General features: G+C 46.4%; 1 protein-coding gene across 2 annotated transcripts in view; it reads right to left on the bottom strand.

Moving 5' to 3' along the window:
- LOC122434556 overlaps window positions 1–16062 on the bottom strand; it is a 456430-nt gene that overhangs the window by 184650 nt on the left and 255718 nt on the right. The window lies entirely within an intron of this gene.

Genomic DNA, 16062 nt, shown 5'->3' with positions numbered 1-16062 from the left:
AGAGGCAATCAGTTCAGTTCACTCGCTCAGTCGTGTCCGACTCTTTGTGACCCCACAGACTGCAGCACCGTCAGGCTTCCCTGTCCGTCACCAACTCCCGGACCTTGCTCACCCTCACGTCCGTTGAGTCGGTGATGCCACCCAACACGAAACTCATGTCCATCGAGTCGGTGATGCAATCTAACAGAGGCAATACCCTCTGCCATAACATCAGAGAGATTAAAAAATTGAATAACGGTAAACACACACACACACACACACCTCATTAAAGAAATAAACACTTCAGTGAAACTTAGATAACCCCTATATCCCATCAACAGGCAAGCTTGGCAGGTTCCTAATGAGAACAATTTCAGGCAGTGTCTGTCTAGTTCAACGTGTGCATTTAAGAACCCGTCTGAGCTGCAGCATGTCCACCACATGGTTGGTCGTGTCTCTCCAAGCGTGGCCTCTCCCATATCATGATCTCAAAGAAACCGGATGTGATTAGTGAGGACTCTTGAGGAGAATGCTGAGGGTCCGCTAAGCCCTCCCTCCCGCTGTAATCAGACACAACTCTTTGGCTGTGTGTCCACCACGATCACAGCCCTGGAAGGTGTTCCCAGAGGGTAAGTGAGGTGGACGGTGGCAGTTTGGTTGTTCTGTCTACATTTTTTTTTCTCTTTTTCATTAGAAAAAGGAGAATCAGTTTATATTTGGAAGTAAAATGTCTTTTTCTCTAAAGAAAATGTCTCTTTTTTTCTTTTTTCCATCTGTAACAATTCATTTCTACCTCCTCAAAATCAAGAGTTTTTTTTTTTTTTGCAGGCTGTCTTTACTTGCAGAAATACAAAACAGAGTTTCCTATGGAACAAGTCACTGAGAAGAAAGACAAGGGCATACACGTGTCATCTTATTACCCCAACCCCTCTCCCAGTGAGATGCACAGGCTCCCTCTGTGGATTTGCATCTCACTGGGAAAGGCCTGAAAGAGAAAGTCTCTCAGTCGTGTCTGACTCTTGGCGACCCCATGGACTACACAGTCCATGGAATTCTCCAGACCAGAATACCGGAGTGGGTAGCCTATCCCTTCTCCAAGGATCTTCCCAACCCAGGGAGGGAACCCAGGTCTCCCGCATTGCAGGTGGACTCTTTACCAGCTGAGCCGCCAGGGAAGCCCAAGAAGAGTGGAGTGGGTAGCCTATCCCTTCTGCAGGGGATCTTCCCGACCCAGGGATCAAACCCAGGTCTCCGGCATTGCAGGCAGATTCTTTACCAGCTGAGCCACAAGATGACCCAAACGGAGCCTCCGGGAGCAAGTGCTCCCACAGAGAAAGAGCTCCAGGCCATGGTGGGAGGTGAGCAACGCCAGGGGGACTGCAGTCCCCTCCCTGACCGCATGCCTACAACGGCGCTCAGCTGTCCTCCGTCTGCGATCGGAGGCGCCCATCCGGGGCCTCTCAGAGGTCCTGCTGCCAACTCGGGAACACAGTGGCTTTTCTGGAAGAAGCCGGGAGTAAATACAAACACCCTCTGTGAAGAAGATTAAAGGCTGCTTGGCAAACGGCAGATAAATGGTGGCTAGGAGAGAGCGGGTTGTTGTCAAGGCAAGTTTTGTGTAACACACGGGAGGGTTACATTGGGTACTGCTGGGGCGGAGGGCTCCGAAGAGATCTGAGAGTCAGGCTGAGAGGAGCTGGGTTCTTAAGGGAGGGCTGCCTAAAAGGGACAGCGTATGGAAGTGGAGTTACAAGATCGGAGACTCCAAACCCGACCTTCCGCACGCCCAGTAGAGCAGGGTGGGCTAGTTTAGAATGGGGCCCTAACTTCCTTTGCAGGACACAAGAGACAACACTTTTATTTTCCCCGAGGAAGACATACCCTATGTGTCAGAGAAGGAAATGGCAACCCACTCCAATATTCTTGCCTAGAGAATCCCGAGGACAGAGGAGCCTGATGTGCTACAGTCCACGGGGTCGCACAGACCCCATGACTGAAGCGACTTAGCACGCATGCATGTGTCAGACTGAATAATTTTTAAAAGAAGTTTACTTGGCTGGGCTCTAGTTGAACAATTTTATTACGGCAATGTAGAATCTATAGGCCCCTGCCCACGGGCTGAGACACTTCCTGGTAACAAAATGAAGGTTCCCGAAAACCGGACTTGAAAATTCATAGTGAGGTCAGTTGGCCTAAATCATTAAAAAAAGAGCGAATGGACAATTTTATATATCGAAATGGTGGAGTTTCTCCCCCTCATAACTAATACTTTATTTAATGCAGAGTTACATGTCTGTATCCAAACCAAAAGCACTGAATAAATAAATAAAATCCTTTCTCCCTTTCCTGCTCCCCACCTGCAAAAGGCCGACTTGGAAAAGATGCAAGCAGAGAGAAGAGTGAAATCCCACACCCTTCCCTCTGCATGCCCCGTGGTCACCGGCTGCAGGAACAAGAGACACTCGGGGTTGCACCCAAACACGAAAGCGGGAGGGACCTTGCCACACGAGACAAACGAGACTTCATCACAAAAATGAGGACTTGTTCCCATAACTGCCAATGCGTGGGAAGTTTGCAACATGGTCAACACGTCTTCAAGGGTTGGGAAAAGGTCCTTAAGAGGTTACCCGTGGAGGCAACGAGAAGAAAGACAAAAATGTCCTCATCTACGTTAGTTCAGAACTGCACGCTCCACTGGCTCCATGCTCATTCTAGGAGGGCGGCACGCATACTGCCTTCTCTCTGATTTCTCCATCAGTCCAACCGCTCCCAGCAGGTGGCCGTCTCCCCCCTACCTCCTCTTCTCTGCCATCAAGCCTTGCCCCACCCCGCTATATATCATCCAGCAAAGAAAAGGTTTTTTTTCCACTGTGACCCTCTAAGGAGATTTCTGAAACTTTTTTTTTTCCCCCCTAATCAACACCCCATGATTGACTATAGTCTTCCAATCCCACTCCTGGGCATATATCCAGGGGAGGGGGAACATGATTCAAAAACATACACACACCCCAGTGTTCACTGCAGAACTATTCACAACAGCCAGGACACGGATGCAACCTAAATGGTCATCGACAGAGGAATGGATCAAGGAGATGTGGTACATATATACACAAGGGAATATTACTGGGCCATCAAAAAGAAGGAAATGATCCATCTGCAGCAAGATGGATGGACCGAGACATTGTCACACTGATTGAAGTAGGTTAGACAGAGAAGGAGAAATATCGTATGACAGCCGTTACCCAAGCAGTCTAAAAAGAAATGATACAAGCGAACTTCTTTCTGAAACAGAAACAAGCTCACAGACATAGAGAATGAATGAACTCACAATTCCTGTGGGAACTGTAGCAGGGAAGACAGGGAATTTGGGATGGAAATGGACATGGACACACTGCTATATTTCACATGGAGAACCAGCAAGGACCTGCTGGACAGCCCAGGGAACTCTGCTCAATACTCTGTAATAACCTTATGGTTCCCAGGGTGGGAGAAGAATGGGGGAAGGGATAGTTAGGGAGTTTAAGAAAAAATGAAATTCTAATACCACGAATATCCTTGTATCTATTTATTTTCTGTATTATTCTGTGCTTTATACACAACATAGTAAGATTTTTTTTTTCCCCCACTCCCAGAAAACGACATTTTCTGGGAGTGCCTTCCTTAGACAACTCCCCGACTCTCTCTCTGATGCAGGGAAAATCAAGAGGCAGGTCTGCAGCTGGTGGTTTTCCATGTTGTATATGAAGGAGGCATAGGGTTGCAGAGAGTCGTCTCCATGATCACCCAAAGGCATCTGGGGGAGTTGCCATGCTGGCCACCACCCACAAGGACCGCCATCCACCCATCGCGTACCCTGCGTGCTCACGACGGAAGGGGCCTTCCCGTCGAACTCCAGCACCTCTGCTTTCACAGGTCTCCATTTTAAGCGTCCGAGTAATCTGCCAGTTTATGGACTTAGTCCACAGTATTTAAAAAAAAAAAAAAAAAGTGAAAAATTCTTTCGTCCAAAAGTCCTGAACGGAACCCCACGCTTTCAGCTTCTGACTCTATTTAATAAGGTCACGATGGCTGGGTGAATTTTACAAGAAGCCAGGTATGGACTCAGAAAGCATCAAAGCTGTTGGTGGGAATCCCATTACACAGAGAAAATGTATTCTTTGTGGAGACTGTTCTGTGAGTCCCTCGGATCACAGCCACTGGCCGGTTGCTGATAAGACCCATGACTCATGCAAGAGCCCTGCCCGTAGGTATAGTTATAACTTTATATATATATATATTTGTATTAAACAAAAAAAAACCTAGAGCTATAATACAGCAGGTAGCTTTTTTTGGATTTCATTACCGTTCAACTGCGTAACACTCAGTGCAATATACAGGCTTAATCGAAATTAAAGCATGACAGATCTAACGTGATTACGATCTATTTGGGCGTATTTCATGGCAGGCAAACTTCCACGTGAGAAGTCAGCACCACTGACTTCTCTTCCAGTTCGTACGGCTTGCAGCTGGACGATTCAATCAAGCATATCGTTCAGCTGATTTTAACACAGTACCAGTGGAAATGCAGCCTGGTGGCTCAGCGGTAAAGAACCCGCCGGCCAATACAGGAGACGCGGGTTCAACCCCTGGGTGGGGAAGATTCCTTGAAGGAGGAACTGGGGAGATCCCATGGACAGAGGAGCCTGGTGGGCTACAGTCCATGGGCTCGCAAGAGCCCAACACGACTGAGCCACAGAACAACAACAACAGACCTGCAGGCACAGACCCCAAGGTGTAAGTCTACCTGAAATTCCGGCCCTGCCGTGAACAGCTGTTAATAAGGAGGGACAGACGCACTGACATGTCGAGGTATGAGATATTCCGGGAAGTCAGAGGGGAGAGTGACTTGGCTCAGAGGCTCCTAGACAGGGCCAGGGGATTGGGCGTCTGTGTTTCGTAGGGTCTCGCCAAGAAAGGAATAGGAACGGGATTGCACAGACAGGAAATAACCTGATTCACACATCCCAGGAGCCTTCCGGTGGATGGTTATTTCCATCTAGTGCTTGGGATTCTGAGGGTGAAACTGATGTGAGACATAGTATGAGGGGGTGGGGGGCGAGATGGGAACAGGGATGCTGCAGAAGCAAGATCACACAACAGGCTTTCCTGATTCTCAAAACTCACACAATACCCACATGCCTGACGTGAAGTCTTAGTCGCTCAGTCGTGTCCGACTCTCTGCAACCCTATGGACTGCAGCCCGCCAGTCTCCTCTGTCCATGGAGTTCTCCAGGCAAGAACACTGGGGATAGCTATTCTTCTCCAGGGAATCTTGCCAACCCAGGGGCTGAACCCAGGTATCCTGCATTGTAGGTACCATTCTTCACCATCTGAGCCAGGAAGGAAGCCCAAAGCCACCTGATGTTTGCCCTATGTGTGATGGCAAGTCCTCGAAAGCGCAAAGCAGGGGAGAGAGGTGCTGTTGTGTTTTGTTTTTTTTTAATAATTTTGGCAAGTCCACATTTGCACAAAATATAGACAGTATAAAATCCGTGTAGTGTGAGTGTGTCAAGTCTATGTCTGGTGATCCTAGACCCAATCCGTGCCACTGAATTGAGCCTTACCAGGATATTTAGTGAAGATAATGTAATTAAGTCACACTTACAATAAAGCCGTTTGCAAGTATTTAAACACAAGTGACCCAGTATTTGGTTTTAAGTATTTCTTTGAGCAGAGATACATGCATACAGACATAGATGTAACTTAACAGGGAAGACTTAGACAGAATATGTATGTATTTATGCCCATAAAGAAGGTTGAGCACTGAAGAAATGATGCTTTGGAACTGTGGTGTTGGAGAAGACTCTTGAGAGTCCCCTTAGACTGCAAGGAGATCCAACCAGTCCATCTTAAAAGAAACCAGTCCTGAATATTCATTGGAAGGACTGATGCTGAAGCTGAAACTCCAATCCTTTGGCCACCTGATGTGAAGAACTGACTCACTGGAAAAGACCCTGATGCTGGGAAAGATTGAGGGTGGGAGGAGAAGGGTATGACAGAGGATGAGATGGCCAGATAGCACCATCAACTCAATGGACACGAATCTGAGCAAGCTCCAGGAGATGGTGAAGGACAGAGGAGCCTGGAGTGCTGCGGTCCATGGGGTCACAAAGAGTCGGACACAACTTAGCGACTGCTCAACAACAAACACCTGTTTTTGGAAACCAACTGATTTTATGCTATTTGAGATCCGTGCCAAAAGTCTTAGAGAAAACTGTGAGCCCCTAATGAAACTACGGGATTTAAATCCTAAACAAGAACAGTGAAATATCCACCTCAAGAGGACAACTTCAGGCAGAGTCCTAAAGAGATTCGAAAAGGACAGAATGAAAAATTCAGCAACCTACAAATCACAAGACACCCGTGAAGGGTGTTTCTCAGTGAGTCCGGTACTAGACTAGATCTTGATGGACACAGTAAAACAACGAACGAATGAGCTGTGAGCCTATTTTGTTTGGATGAGCGGGAGAGAAATGTTGCTCCAAGTATAATTTGTGCCAGCTGGCCAGTTCAGGCGTCTTCCCCTCTTTCGGTTTGAATAAACCAAGCATGTGAGTTCTTCACACTGACCAGCGGATAGGGCCTGTAAACCCATGCTGTTTGGCAGTATCTCCACACGTCTAATCCCAACGAGAGGGTTATACTCTGTGCGGAAAAGTTCTGAGCATTTATGAGATCATCACCAATCACCAACCATATTTTCACAGATAACATCATGTGCAAATATAAACAAATGCACGTGCATGTGTTCCAACTGGACGCATGACAGTGGGCCCATGGGGAGGGCTTTCGATGTAGGATCTGCAAGCTGCATTACTCGGATGACTGATCTAATAGCATCAATATAATCATCTTTCAAATTACAGTTCTTTACACAAGGAAAGATTTTCGCCTCTTTGCCATATACAGAAAAAGCTGTGATCCTTCCAACATGGGAAGTAATTTCGAGTTTAATAAAATCAAGCTAATTTCTGAAGCGGCTCTTCCTCGAGGAAATTAAACACAGGGGAACAAAACCAAAGTTTATCGAGAGAGAGATAGATGGATAATTTACTTCACAGAATGACGTTTTGCTTTACGAGAAGAGTCAGTGAAGGGTTACTTGAAATATTGGACGTCCTGAACTGCTCACACATATGGAGAGAGTTTAAAAGTCAGGATTTGGAAGTCATCTGTTGTATCATGTTATCCAGTGAGTCGCATAAACACGTCAGCTCACTTATGTTTAAACTGTGCCAGCCTCTGGCGTTTCTTCTACTTAGTATCTGTCCACACCAATTGAGAGAGAGTGTTACACACTGCGGCCAATAGCCGATTTTAACCTTCCGAGGCCCACTCGACTCAATCTCTTTCAAAGACTCTCAGGTGTAGGTTGAATAAGCGGTTTGATGCAATAGCTTGTGCAGCGGAACCATTTCCAAATCTAAAGTCTTTTTCCCATCCATCTCTTTCCCAGGAGGCTTGCCGGCCAGCGTTTGGACATGACTTCTGCTCAATGATGTCATGTACCAGAACTGCCTGTTGAATCACCCTTAAGTGGAAGTGACAAGGCTCAGGCCAACACGAAGCCAGGAACGCGTGCTCATCCTCTGGAACTGGACGCTGTTCTCCGATGAGCTTGGAGACATAACACTCGACAGAGGAAGACGCCAAGGATGACCTAACTGCAGCTGCCCTTGGCTGAGGGGCCACGCTCATATGAAATGTAAGAGGCAGCTCGTCATCGGAAGAAGAATCAAGGAAGAAAAGTTATCTCATGAAGACGGAAGACTGGAAAAGGCATCAGCAAGGAATGTCACAGCACACTATTGTTGCGAAAACAACGCGGCATTGCGTTTTTGATTAAGGACACGAAGAGTTTGTTCTTATCTCACTCAGGCCGCTGAGCAGATTTCCAGGTTAGGTGAGGGGCAGGGGGCACTTTTTGATTTAAGTTGATTTCTTTCTTGTGGGCCATGCCTGAGTCTCTGTTGCTGGACAGGGCCTTCTCTAGTCGTGGCCAGCAGGGGCTACTACTTGTGGTGTGCGGGCTTCTCAGGAGGTGGCTTCTCATCTTGCCGAGCACAGGTTCTCGAGGGCGTGAGATTCAGGAGTTGTGGCTCCTGGGCTTATGTGTCCCTTGGCATGTGGGATCTTCCAGGACCAGGGATGGGAGCATGTGTCTCCTGCATTGGCAGGCAGATCCTTACCCACCGGACCACCAGGGAAGCCCAAGCTTGCACTTTAGATCATCCTGCTTGACTTGGGTCATTTCTTTCAGCAACAAGCGCATGGAATATCTCTAATCAGACATATTCTAAGTGGGCTCTGTCATTTACGTTCTGTTCCCGAACTCACTCAGATTTTCCTCTTACGACCACCATGCCATCTTTCTTCAAAGAAACAGAGAACTCTGGGGTCACAGCTCAGGCTGCCAGAACACAGTCTAATGCCATGGGCAGCTTGTAAACAATAAGACTTTACTTCTCAGAGTACCAGCCTGGTCTGGTTCTGATGGGGACCCTCCTCCTGACTCACAGAGATAAGAATCTGGGGAACACGTTCAGTCTGTAACACTTGAGTCTGCAATAACCTGTAGCAAGCAAAAGGAGAACCACTGAATAGAAAATCACTTGCTGTTACTGATTCCGGCAAGTGTGAAAGTGCTAGTCACTCAGACTCTTTGCGACCCCATGGACGATAGCCCGCCAGGCTCCTGTGTCCGTGGGATTCTCCAGGCGAGAATACTGGAGTGGGCTGCCATTCCCTTCTCCAGGGATTCTTCCCCACCACCTCGGGATCCAACCCATGTTTCCTACACTGTAGGCAGATTTCTTTTTTCCCCCACTGAGTCACCAGGGAAGCCAGATTCAGACAAAGTTGCCATTAAAACATAAGTATTCCTTGAAAATGACCCTCTAGAAGTCACCGTATCTCTTTATGCTGGATGGTAGATGATAGACTAGATCAAATGATGGATTACAAAATAGATTAGACAGAGATATACACAGAGAGGGGGAGAGAAGAAAAAAGGAAGGAAGGAGAGAGGGAAGAAGGAAAAGAAACAGTCTTTGTGTGTGTGTGTGAGTCACTCGGTCGTGTCTGACTCTTTGCGACCCCGTGGACTGCAGCCCGCCAGGTCTTCTGTCCGTGTGATTCTCCAGGCAAGGATCCTGGAGTGGGTTGCCCATTCCTTTATCCTGGGTTCCCCCCAAAGGAACACCTCAAACCAGAACTTTTGTGCACCTGGCTTTTGTAGGTGGTGGTCTCAGGAATCTGGGTAAAGAATGCAAAGAGCTGTGGATAAAAGGGGCTCATCCTCCCCTATCCACTGAGCTCTGTATACCCAGGTTTGTGGGCATTTCACCTTCAGGAGGAGCATTTACAGTGGACCCTAAACACCACAGGGGTTCGGGTACTGAACCTCTATGCAGTAAAGAAACTGCACCCGAGTTGAGTCAACCTCTGCATCCACAGTTTCTGCCTGTCTCTGATGCTCTGCGTCTCTGCTTTCAACCAACCGGCCATTCCGTAATACTGGAGTATTTTGGGGAAAAAAAAAAAAATCTGCAGATGAGTGGACCCGTGCATTTCAAACCCATGCTGTTCCAGGAACCATCATATCTAAGAGCATCCATGCCCTACAGACTGCGGGCTGTCCCAGGGGTGTTACCCTGCTTCCCATCTGAATTAACACACCCCCTCAGAGGTCTCCCCCAGGGTCCTAGAGAGCGCGAGTTTGAGAAGGAACAGGGGACAAGCCGAGTGGACTTATTAGGGGTGATGCCGCCAGGGAGAGTGAGCCAGCTCCGCAAGGAACGGCTTCCCAAGGCAGCTGCGGGGCTCCCAGGGCAGGAAGGCTGGTACGGCCGTTAAGACAGAAGGGATCAGAGACGGAAGTCACAGACATGCAGAGTGGCTTGGTTTCTGAGAGGCATCTTCCGTGTTGAGAGTGGTGTTGGAGTCCGCTTTAAGTGACCGCACTTTATTAAAGACCACGTGCTCTGGATTGAATGCTTGAGTTGCAATCAGGACTTAAAGAAAGAGACTCTCACTCCACTTGGACAGGCAGAGATCGGGGCACTCCTGGAAGAATTCTTCATGCCCTCATGCCTAAGCCATGTCCACCCGCAGTGAGAAAACAAAGCTGAAAAACATCCTTTTATAATCAGTAGGATCGACAGAAATCTCTATAGTATAATCGGTCTGGATCCTAAATGCACTGACCTCGTCAGTGATAACCCATGCCATTTTCTGAACCGTGTGACAGTTTTATCACATCATTTCTTTTAAGACAGTGGAAAGAGGCAAAAAAAAAAATCATTGGTCTATTTTTCAAAGTCAGTATTCAAAGGGGAATATGAATACACAATGCTTATTTTAGACTCCATCAAAAAGCAGGAGCATTATGCAACTTTGTGTTGTATCCAGAAAATAGAGAGATTCCTAATATTTTTCTAAGGTTTGTAAGTTATTGTTAGACATTCTTTGTTTTTTTTTACTTTTATATTAGAGTATATCCAACCTGGTAATTAGAGTATATTAGAGTATAGGGACCCTGGTGGCTCAGACGGTAAAAGCATCTGCCTGCAATGTGGGAGACCCGGGTTCGATCCCTGGGTTGGGGAGATCCCCTGGAGAAGGAAATGGCAACCCACTCCAGTACTCTTGCCTGGAAAATTCCATGGCCTGAGGAGCCTGGTGGGCTACAGTCCATGGGGTTGCAAAGAGTCAGACACGACTGACCGACTTCACTTTCACAGCCAACCTGCTGGCTCAGCTGGTAAAGAATCTGCCCGCAATGCGGGAGACCTGGGTTCCGATACTAGGTCAGGAAGATCCCCTGGGGAAGGGAAAGGCTCCCCACTCCAGAATTCAGGCCTGGAGAATTCCATGGACTGGATAGTCCATGGGGTTGCAAAGAGTCGGACGCGACCGAGTGACTTTCACTTTCATAGCCAACTAATAATGTTGTGATAGTTTCAGTGGCAGAGAAAAGGGACTCGGCAATATACATTATACACATATCCATTCTCCCCCATCCAGGCTGCCACATGACATTGAGCAGATTTCCCTGTGTTGGACAGAAGGTCCTTGTTGGTTCTCCACGTTAAATACAGCACTGTGTCCATGGCTGAGCTATCCTATTAAGGTTCTGTCTTCACAAGATGCCACATACTATGAATTAGTCAAGAGAGCAAGACAAATGTGCAGGAGAGATAAAATCAATAAGAAAGACAGTAATGGGACTATGTCATCTGTATTTTAGAAAGACAGGCATGACATAAAAATAATCTTGTATATTTATAGGCACTGTCGTAACATTTGAGCATCTCTTCTTCACTGAAATTCAAACATAAAATTAACAATGTTGCGGTTGGAAGCTCCTGCCTGTAAATCTTGAAGAATTTGAGGCTATGCATTTGTCCCGTTAAACAGTTCTGCCTTGTAGCAAAGACACACAGAAATTAGTTTCTGAGGTCTCTTTAAGTTTTTTTTTTTTTAATATTATTGAAAATTATTTCAGGAACCCACAGAACTATTGCTTTTTTCTCTTTGTATTAAACATGTGTAAGAATAATGGTGTAATGATGGTTTTCTGGACCACGCAATCCATCAACAGGGTCTTGGCATCTGGTTTGACTTCTCCGTGCGTGGTTGTCTGTCCCGGCAGAGTAGGGTCCAAGGGCCTCCAGTGGACGGAGTTCCCTCACGCTCTCTTTTCAGGGAGAGAAGTGAATCCATGTTTAGGTACCAGGCCAAGGAGTTGTATACAACATCACCCAGCCACACACACAGAGCCAACTTACACGATCTAGTGGGGTTTTCTCTGTTTTCTTTTGTTTTTTTTTTTTTTTTAACTGGTACCCAAATCTCTTACAGTCGAGTGTCCTGGAGCACCAGTGTCTAAGCTTTCATTACATGTTAAAAACTCCCGAGACTTTTCTTGTTACATTATTCTGGCAGTGTGACACACTGTTCCAAGTACTCAAAGGTACAAAGGAATAAGATTTCAGAGGCACGACAGAAAGCAGAATAGCATACATTCCTCAATGTCATCATTAGCACCAGATTCTAGCACTACCTGCCAATTCTCCATGTATTGTAACAGTGAACAGTGATGGTCTTATTTGGATTTTTTCAAGTACCCCGATGCTCACTGCAGCTTTATTTACATCAGCCAAGACATGGAAGCAACATCAATGTCCATCAACAAATGGATGAAGAAGACGTATATACACACTCATGGAAATACATACATACAGAAACATATGCGCGGGCACACACACACACACACACAGTGAGACATTATTCAGTCATAAGAAAGGAATGAAATGTCACCATCTACTGCCATATAGATGAGCCTAGAGATTATCACACGAAGTGAGGTATTAATAAGTCAGACCTACAGAGAGAAATAAGTGATGGTATCCCCTGCAGGCGGAATCTTTTTAAAAACTACACAAATGAAGTTATTGACAGGGCAGAAATAGACCCTCGGGCACAGAGGCCCAAATTATGGCCACTGAAGGGGAAAAGGGATAGAGTAGGAGGCTGGATTAGCAGATACAAACTACTATAAACAAAATACATAACCCATGGGGACCTATGGCGTACACAGGGAACCGTACTTGGTATATTGTAATAACCTACGATTGAAAAGAATCTGAATATACATGCATATATATATGTGTGTGTGTGTCTGTCGTTTCTCAGATTCTGAATATATATATATCCTTTCTCAGATCCTGAAAAGAAAAGAATCTGAATATACGACATAACATATAAATACATATCCTTTCTCAGATTTTGAAAAGAATCTGCATATATATATCCTTTCAAATATATACATACACATATATATATAAACATGTCCTTTTTCAGATTCTTTTCTTTTCAGACGTGAATCACTTTGCTTTACACCTAAAAGTAACACAACACTGCACATCAACTCTCCTTCAACGACTAAAAAGCATGGCATTGCTATTTTCTTCTCTGCAGAGGGGCGGCAACCCCCACCCCTTGGCTCGCGAGTTTTTTTTTTTCCCTAATCTTTTCATTCTCCTCTTCCTCTATGATATTCTAGTGAGAGAGGTGTGTACAAAATGATTCTTTCTGCTCACAATTCTTTACAGAACATTCATCAGGTGATTCCGTGCCTCCCACTCACCTGTCCTTGTCTGAGATGATGCCATTTCGTGGGCTGAGAGGCAATCCCCGGGCACAGTAAACTGGAGATCATTTGGCCGTGAGACTTTGTAACGAAGGGCGATGCTCTCAAGTGTTCCCAAGGACCCCTCTCCCGGAAGAAAGGATCCAGGGAAGGGAAGTAACAAATGTCAGCGTACTCCAGCTCAAGCTGGTTATCACGCCACAGTCCTCTCACCCCACTCCTACTAAGTAGTGTTTTTGTTGTTCAGCTGCTCAATCGTGTCTGACTCTTTGCAGCCCCATGGGCTGCAGCCCACCTGGCTCCTCTGTCCGTGGGATTCTCCAGGCAAGAATACTGGAGTGGGTAGCCATGCCCTCCTCCAGGGGATCTTCCCGACCCAGGGATCGAACCCGCATCTCCCGTGATTCCTGTACTGGCCAGCAGATTCTTCAGTATACAAGTTATGATTAATGTGTCAACATGCTGTGATCACTAATATCAAAAAGGAAGTCGGACACACAGCTCTTGATTAGCCACACACACACACCCACACACCCACACACACACACACACACACATCCCTAACACAATGAGGGCAAGGGATTTAGTGTAACACTTCTCATTCTGTATTGAGTGACGAGAGATACTGAATACTAAAAATTAAATATATTGCAGCCTCATGATTAAAAAACCAAGCCTGGTTATTTTAAAACCTTCATATGCATGAGAATAAAATGTTAGATATCATTTTCTAAATTATGATATTGACAGGCAAGTTAGCAACAGGTATTTCAGAACACATATTTAATCCAAAAGGGGGGCTTCTGATATCACATATTCAACAATGTCTGCCACATGCACTCAACATGACTTTATGCATATTATTTCCTATTTACACGACATACGCTTCAAGCTAGGTTCCCACTGGAGGGATGGCGAAATGAAAACCCAGGGACATTAGGAAGCTCACCAACCATCACACAGGGACTAGCCACTTCAGCTTTGCTTTAAAGGACCCAAAGAAGCTGAGTCCACGTTCGATCCCTGGGTGGGGAAGATCCCCTGGAGGAGGGCAAGGCGACCCACTCCAATATTCTTGCCTGGAGAATCCCAGGGACCCAGGAGCCTGGCGGGGTACTGTCCATGGAGTTGCAAAGAGTTGGGACATGACGGAGTGACTTCACTTTCTTTCGGAAGCGAACGATAGCAAAGTATGAGTAATCATAGGAACGACTTCCCTTTGCTAACAGACTGGTTTGGAACGCTGGTTTTGGGTCACGCAGAGCTGAGCACCAAGCAGAGAGCTCCCACATACTGCCTGCACCCACACAATCACAGGCTCCCTCTTTATCAGTATCTTCAGCCACAGTCCTCCCAACCCACCCCCACTAAGCGGGTTCTTATTGTTCAGTCGCTCAGTCGTGTCTGACTTTGTGACCCCATGGAGTGTAGCCCCGCCAGGCTCCTCTGTCCATGGGTGTGATCCCTGGGTGGGGAAGATCCCCTGGAGAAGGGCACGGCAAACCCACTCCAGTATTCTTGCCTGGAGAATCCCATGGACAGAGAAGCCTGGTGGGCTACAGTCCATGGGGGTTGCAAAGAGTCGGACACGACTGAATGACTAAGCGCAACACACTTCAGAGTATCAATCCTCTTCCCTTGCCTTATTCACAGTTATTTCCTTCTCACCGTTATCTCGTGTATTATGTTTTAAAATATTTACGTATGAGGCTTCCCTGGTGGCTCAGCGGTGAAGGATTCGCCTGCCCATGCAGGAGACACAGGTTGGATCCCTAGTTCGGGGAAAACATGTCACAAGTACTGAGCCAGTGCTCTAGAGACCTAGAGCTACAACAAGAGAAGTCTCTGCAATAAGATTGCACACCACAACTAGAGAGAAGCCTCTGCTAGCCACAACTAGAGAGGAGCCCGCACAGCGAGGAAGATCCGGCACAGCCAAAATTAAACAAGTTTAAAAAAAATTTTAAGTTTGTTTATTTACTTTTGGCTGTGCTGGGTCCTCGTTGTGGCTTCCAAAACCTCTTGAGTTGTAGCATGTGAGATCTAGGCTCAGACGAGTCCCCCTGCATTGGGAGCGCACGTCTTAGCCGCTGGACCACCCACGGAAACACCCATGTTATCGTTTTAAAAACTCTCTTAGATCATAATCCTTCCCATTGTAAAATGAGCCGTCAAAGTAAACTATCAGTTTGGTACCTGCAAAGATATGAGTGCGTTTGCAAACAGATCTATCACACGTACAGAACTGTCAGCAAACTTACGGGCCAGGTTTCTTCAAACTCACATCAGTTATTCAGTATTAGTTCTAGCTCTAAGAAATTGCAAGAAAACCATTGTTGCAGGTTGGCGGTAATCCCGAGTTACTGGCCTAACTCATCCATAACCGTCCCACAAGGAAGCTGAACCCATCCCTACAAAGCGACCCGTCACTTCAATCCAATACTTGTGTGCATGCTCAGTTGCTAAGTTGTATCTCAGTCTTTGTGACCCCATGGACTGTAGCCCGCCATGCTCCTCTGTTCATGGGATTCTCCAGGCAAGAACACTGGAGTGGGTTGCCATTTCCTTCTCCAGGGAATCTTCCCGACCCAGGGATCAAACCCAGGTCTCCTGCATCGGCAGGCAGATTCTTTGCGGCTGAGCCAACAGGAAAACCTTACAATCTAATACAAATGACATCAACTATTAAAGACAATGCCTCCCTTCATGACTCAAATTGTGTATCAATCTCAGGATGGATTTGACTTAAAGAATGAATAGGGTGCATGAAAAGAATCAATTTTACTCCAAGCAAGGAGCTAATACCTGAGTTACATGGAGCTGTGGCTAACTGGTTATGCACAGTTGAGTTAACTGAAATTCACGAAGAGAGATGTACGTAAGGCAAATGA

This window comes from Cervus canadensis, chromosome X, assembly GCF_019320065.1.
Source record: "Cervus canadensis isolate Bull #8, Minnesota chromosome X, ASM1932006v1, whole genome shotgun sequence".
In the NCBI taxonomy this organism is placed as follows: domain Eukaryota; kingdom Metazoa; phylum Chordata; class Mammalia; order Artiodactyla; family Cervidae; genus Cervus; species Cervus canadensis.
Note: the sequence above shows the minus strand (reverse complement) of the source record. Positions and strands in the feature narration are given on the sequence as shown.